This window comes from Cryptomeria japonica, chromosome 7 (genome assembly GCF_030272615.1).
Source record: "Cryptomeria japonica chromosome 7, Sugi_1.0, whole genome shotgun sequence".
NCBI lineage: Eukaryota > Viridiplantae > Streptophyta > Pinopsida > Cupressales > Cupressaceae > Cryptomeria > Cryptomeria japonica.
The window spans coordinates 789,592,044-789,599,138 of record NC_081411.1 but is presented as its reverse complement, the minus strand read 5'-3'; positions in this window follow the sequence as shown (position 1 = coordinate 789,599,138).

Here is a 7,095-nt window from a genome sequence, read left to right as displayed (position 1 = left end):
CAATCTTAGTTGACCATCTTTTGTGTCACCTCTTAATCCTATCCCTCCATTTTTAGGATGCTCTTTATACAAGAGGCTTCCTCCTCTCTTTTCCATGTCAAATCTTCGAGCATACTTACATTTGACCGAACTAACTTTAGCCCACATCATCATGATCAAGTCTACATTATCGCAATCACACTTGTTCTTTATTCAGCTCTTGTGCAAGCATAAAAGTTTGAGAGCAACCATATAAAAAAAATCAATGGAGATAGGAGAACAATGAGGATCAAACCCATTTGAATGTGTGAAGGTATCATTTGGTTTATTTTATGATTTTGCATATTTGATGGTTTTTTATTGATATTTTGTTGAATTTTATTATAGATCTAGGATTTCAAATTGTGGTTGGAACTAGGGTTTGTAATATTGGATTCAAATTCAACATATACACATGGCATCATCTCCTTTGTGCTCTTATGCAATTTATTTGATATAGATTGTGTCATCCAAATCACCTAGGGGAATTCTCACTATCCTGGTATCGTCAGCAAATGATGTATCCTCCTTATAGGAGTCCACAATGCCATTTGAATTCACAAACCATCTTAAACCTAATAGAGCTCAGAATGTATTGAAGAGATCCTTCATTTGTACTACTTCAAAATCCATGCATTGCTTAATCCTCTTAATAGTTTCTTCTACATTCTTTTGTGTGCCTAGGGATTTCATCCTCGAACCATCAACCAAGCTTATATCCATGGGCACCTTAACTAATTTTGGCCTTCCTAGCTACTCCCATGCAGTAGAATGTATAATATTCAAATATGCTCCTAGGTCTGTCATGACATACTTAACCTTATGACCATTTAACTATACGTTAATCAATAAGGAACCATTCTTCCAGTTTTGGTCCTCTGAAAGTTGGTTAACTTGATTTTGTTTGTTCCAATATTTTCCCCATCATTTTAACATTACTAGTAGGTCTTTCTCTCTAGCCATGGTAGCTAAATCCTTTAATGTTCTAAATTCCTACTCTACAAAACAACCTACTTTCTCCTACAACTTCTAATTGTTATGCTTGTTCCATAATTTGATCATGTTTATTTTGACTGGTTGGAACACTTTTGGTTCTTCTTCTTCCCCATCTTCCAAACTATAGTACTCTTCAAACCCCTCTTCTACTAGAGATTTCATCTTATTCTTTCCAATATTGATGTCTTGTCTGGTCTAGTTTTCTTTTTTCTTGAATTTTTCTTTTTCTTCTTTTTGGTTATCAACTCTTCTCTGGAGTTGTCTTCCTATAATATATCTGAGATCCACAAGTCCATCCTCTGACATCCTCTCACTCCTTGTTGTGATACTCTCCAAATTACCCTGTCTCCTCTTTGCAGCTCATCACTCTGGGATGGTTAATTATTGTCCTGAATAGTGTAGAAACTCTTGCCCTTTTCACAAGTAAACATTGTATGATTCTCTTCTCCATAAAATGTATATTTTTGTCTCTTTTTGGACCAACATTATGATGCATAGTGGCTAATATTACCACAATTGGAACATGTTGCATCATTTATTCTCCTATTACCTTGGCCTCCTCTATAGTTTGAATTCCAGTTGTCATACTAATATCCTTGATTATTTTGAATGGCACGAGCATTTTGGTTGTCCTACTAGGGAGGATCTAGTTGCATGTTTCATCTCACTCCTCTTGAGTAAAATTATAATTTGAATAGCATAAGTTTCTTCCATTCTAGATTGGAGATCTATTATTAGGATAGATCTCAGTCAAATGTAGATCCCATTCTTGATAAAAGGCACAATACATGGAATTTGGTTTCGCTACCCTCATTGTTGCCAATGACTTTTATGCTCTATCTTTTGGATAGTCATTCCAAATATGTCCTTCCCTATTGCAGTATATACACCATGTACATTCTGGTTGTCTAGGCTCATTGGCCCTTATCTCATGTTGTATGATGAGCCTTTGTATGTTTTCCTACAAGTCTTCCAAAATTTCTACATTCTGGTCTTTCCCTAGTATCCTACAGGGTTGGGCCTCTATCTAGTAGACCATCGTAATTTGATCTACATACTATTGGAATTCCCTTCCATTCATTCTGACTCTAATATCTTTGTTCAATCTAAAAATGAGCCACTCAATCTCCTACTTTTCTATTAAGGGTTCTTATGGATTTCTACATACTTCCTTAAACTTCCTTTCATATCCCTTGATTGATGAAATTCCTTGTGTTAGACTCCTCATCTTTGTTACACTCTCTATAGGGACTACTAGTGTCCCAAAGTTTATAAAAAAAATATGATTTAACACCATCCCATGTGGCTACATGGTTAAGGTAATGCTTACCATGCCACTCTAATTCAATTTTTTTCAAAGACCCCACAAAGCCCAATACTCTCTCTTTGTCTACAAATTTTCCTATCTTTTCCCTATATGGTTACTAGTTTGTTTGCCACTTTTTGGATCACTTTTTTCTTCTCCTTCCTACTATTACTTTAGGGCTTATCTAAACTCAATCCTTGTCTCTGGCTCACTTTATCTCAAAGTAATCTTTTGCTAGTATTTCACTCCAAGGTATCTCTAGTTCATTGTTTTCTCTTCCTTTTTCTTGTCTCTCTCTCTTTTTTTTTCCTTCTTTCTTCTTTTCTTGTTGTGGTCATTTCTCTATAACAATTTGTCTACTCTTATATCTTGTGGGGGATGAATTTTAGTCTAGGGGATGCGTCTCTTTAAAACTCATTCCTTGGTTTGTAAATGAAATTTCATTTGGTTGTGCCTCTTCTTGTAACCCTTGATTACCTTCTCTCTTTTTTTCTTTCAATCAATCCTCTTATGCTTAAGTTAACTAATCTCTCTAAATATTCATCAATTACGAATCTAGTTCGATTGTTATATTAGTGAAATATTTCTTGGGGAGTTGTAGTAGGGCAGGAGACATACTACTACTACTTTCCCCTAACAAAAATCTCCTCTTACTTTAATATTTATCCATGTTTGTTTGTATAATACTTACTAACCCTTGTACTTCATTGAAGTGTGAACTCATACTTTTTCAGGATGTTCTCTTCTCATGTTTTTCTTCTTTTCTCTCTTATTTTGGTAGCATCCATAGTGGCATGCTCAGCAACACCCTCATTGGTGTGCTCGTATCTTCTCCTATTTCTTTCTTTGCTTTCCATTGTTTTTCTCGGTCTCTTTCTTCTCCATTAGGGTTGGCCATTGTCTCTTTCTTCTTTGTCACAATTTTCTCCTTGATCCCTCTTGTGCTCTTGTTATCACCTTTTGCCATGGGTTTTTAGAGTTTATTGTTGCATTACTCCTCTATTGTGTCCTATGGTGGCTATCTATTTGGTTATGTTAATGGTCACATCTTTTTATAAGTGTTTTTGAACCTTTTTCCCCATTCCATTTCCCATCTCCTTGGCACCTAACCCCCTCTCATGGGCTAGACATCAAAAACACATAATTTTTATAAGTCATACTCCTATTCACATTTCTTGATTTATTTATGATCTAGTAATAGGTTTAGAATTTGAATTTTTCTTCTTAACAAAAACCTCAATAAAACCTAACTAGGATATCGACAATGGAACCAACATTACCAAGAAATCTAAGGGATGAAAACCATAGTTATGTTCCCAAAGGATTACTATAGTTGTAGTTTTAATACCTCATATTTAATCTTATTAGGGCAACAAACAGAGTATTATATATTATACTTAAGTACTTAATCAAAAAGAAACATCATATACACATATTAGACCTAGAATCAGATATATTTTTAATCATATATCTAAGTAAACATTCCTTATAACTATATCCTTCCGCTACCAAAGCTACCTCCAAAAAACCCAAGAAAGAGCCCAAGGTCCTGTTTGAGTCTGACATGGAAGACGGTGTGACCCCTCGAAGGTCCAACAGATTTGCCGGTAAACCCCATATGAAACAAATTGTTGTGAGGAAGAACTATGCCAAAGACAGTGAGGAAGATTCTAAGAAGGAGGAAAGTGATATCATGGAGGGCTCAGAGTCTTCTAAGGTGGATACTAATGCCCCTAACTCTGATACCATAAAGGAAGATAATAAGAACACCTCCCCTTCATCTACCACTTCCCCCTCTCATAATCAAATCTCTGAGGAGGATGGGAGGAAGTCTAAGGGCGGTCAGACTACTATTGAAGGAGGTGAGAAGGAGGAGGTGGTGCATTGTGCAGGGTGTAAAGCTATCTCCGAGGACCTGAACGGTGTGAAAAAGAAGCTGGACTATCTGGATTCCCATGTTAGCAAAATTGTGAAATTTTCCATTGAAGTCATGCACTCCTCGACCACTACAATGTGCCTGATGCACCAAGAAAAAGTGAACCAGGGTGGGTTGGAAGGTGACACCATGAAGGAACTATTTGAATTCCTTGCTGAAGATTGGACCGGGTTGCTGCTCTCCCAACACATGGGAGCTGGAAAAAACAATTAATGGGTGTTGCTTTCCTTTTTTGTTTTAATTTTCATTTCAGGATCGGTTGGATCCTTGTTATGTTTAATTTCATTATCAGCCCTATGAGGCTTGTTAAGACTCTCTTTACTTTCTTTAGTTATTATAGTCTGAACAATATGCTTACCTCTAAGGATAGATGGTTTAAGATTAGTTTCTTTTTGGTTACCTGTTGTTTAAGTTGCTATATGGACAGGATTGTTATCAATCTTGGGTTATTCTATAGCTACAGGTGGTTTATGTTTTTGATGATTAAGATAGGGATTGGCTGACTGTCGTTCGGAATCTATGTGTGTGTTGGTTATGCTCTCTCTGAGGCTTGTTATGTATTCTGGCTAAGCCCCCTTGTTTTGGCTGCTTTATTATCAAAAACAAGTATTAGATATTTATCTATCTTCTCTATACCTTAACTCTTTATACAAGTATTAGATATCTATCTATCTTCTCTATACCTTATCTCTATCTTATCTATATCTCTTATCTATTATGGTGAATAAATCTATCTCCTATACAAATATCTTCCAAAGGGGATGTATCCTTTAGAAAGTGTTGGTGTAATTAAGGTATTTTACCTTGGTTATTTCTCACCTAGGTCGTAATTACACTTTACTTAATCTTACATAGGGAATTACATAGGAGTAGTTGGAGCATTTCCACTTTATGTGGTGTCTTCGCCTTTAGTGCCTTTATCACATTATCATATCCACCTTTTGTGGTTGCACTTTTCAACCTTTGGTGGGATGATAGCTTTTCATTTTTGTTATTATATCATGAGATTATGACACTTGCCATTATCTCATTCACTCCTTTATTCTCACCTTGGCTATATAACCATGGGGTCTTCTATGTAATAATCATCCAATTGATTCATATTGTATTGCATCATTGATAGGAATATAGTTAATTCTTGTCGCATTATTTATCTCTTGTTATTGTGCTCTCCATTAGGCCTCTAGATCTTGGGTGGCTACCTTTGTAGCATAGTAACTCTAAAGAACATCCTATCTTCTAAGCTATGTATTTTGGAACCTTATTTCTTGTTTATAGTCTTATATTTTTCAAACCGGTGTTTGCATATTGATTTCCGATCAACAAATAGCCTTTTGACAATAATCAAACAAATAAATCAAGTAATGGGATTGGAATTTGATGAACCAATATGTTGTTGACAATTCAATTATGTTACAAACTTGAGAACCATTCTTGAACTTAGCATATGGTAAAAAAGGAAACCTAAATTAAGCTTCATCACCTAAAACAAAAAGTGTAACAATCCAATAGGAAAAGAAAATAATAGTTTTTTTATGATGAGGATTATAAGTGTACACAAATGCTATTGCATCATTATGTTTATATTATTATGATCACAACACTAGATTAATAATCCTTTTAAAATCACACCAATAGGTGCATTGATTTTTGCATTAGTAAAAAAAGCATTAATTTTGACCTTTTTATCTTATTTTTTACTTCATCATAGGATAACTTTGTCACACAAACCTAACAAAATAATCTCTATGAGTTTTCTATTGATGGATTTAATTTATCATTGATTCAACTTATTTTATTATTATTTTCAATCTACTCACAAGTGATGCATGGTGGGGGATTCCTATGGATGTCCTCAACATTGAAACTAATTCTAGAGTTTGTTTTTTTTCATTCTACATACCTTAATAAGTCTTCTTGACTTTATGGAGGGTTTGTCAGAAGTGTTGGAGGAGATTTTGGTGATGTGAGGCTCTTTTTTGGACAATGCTTCATCTATATTAGGTTCCAAGTTAGGGTTTATAGAATTTTTGTATAAAAATAACAAAAAGTAAGAATTACATTATAAAACATCAAAATTAATGAAAAAGTAAACTAAATTTGATTTTAAAAAGAGAATCTTAATTAGTTAGGTCTTGTATGATGAGGCATCACAAAATAACTTGGGATGGCACTTGCAAATGTTTTCAATATGTAAAATATGCTCGAATTATTGTTTCACACATTTCAAATGCATTAATAACAATTGGCCTTTTGAAACCTATATCTTTATATAATATGCATGCATTATGCATTGTATTTACTTTAACATTACACACACACACACACAAGGCTTGCAAATGTTGTCAATATGTAAAATATGCTCAAATAATTGTTTCACGCCTTTCAAATGCATTAATAACAATTGGCCTTTTGAAACCTATATATTTCTATAACATGCATGCATTATGCATTGTATTTACTTTAACATCACACACACACACACACACACACACACACACACACACACACACACACCAAAATGAGCGATAACTAGATAGGATAAGTTGTGTAAACTCTAAGCACTTGTGTGTAAGTTGTGGACTTAGAGGAAAAATAATGATAATGAACACAATCTATATATTCTTGTCTCTATCATTTTTTCATGGTAAATATGGACGATATTAAATCTATGTTTAGGTTTACATATATAACCCGTGCCCTTAATATAGTCATCTTGTGTGATACTAGTTAATATACTATTGAACATATGTTGTCATTGATGACAAAGGTTTGTCAAAGGTGTGATAGAGGAGTCAACACATTGTGAGAATTAAATTTAATTGTGCATGATATCATA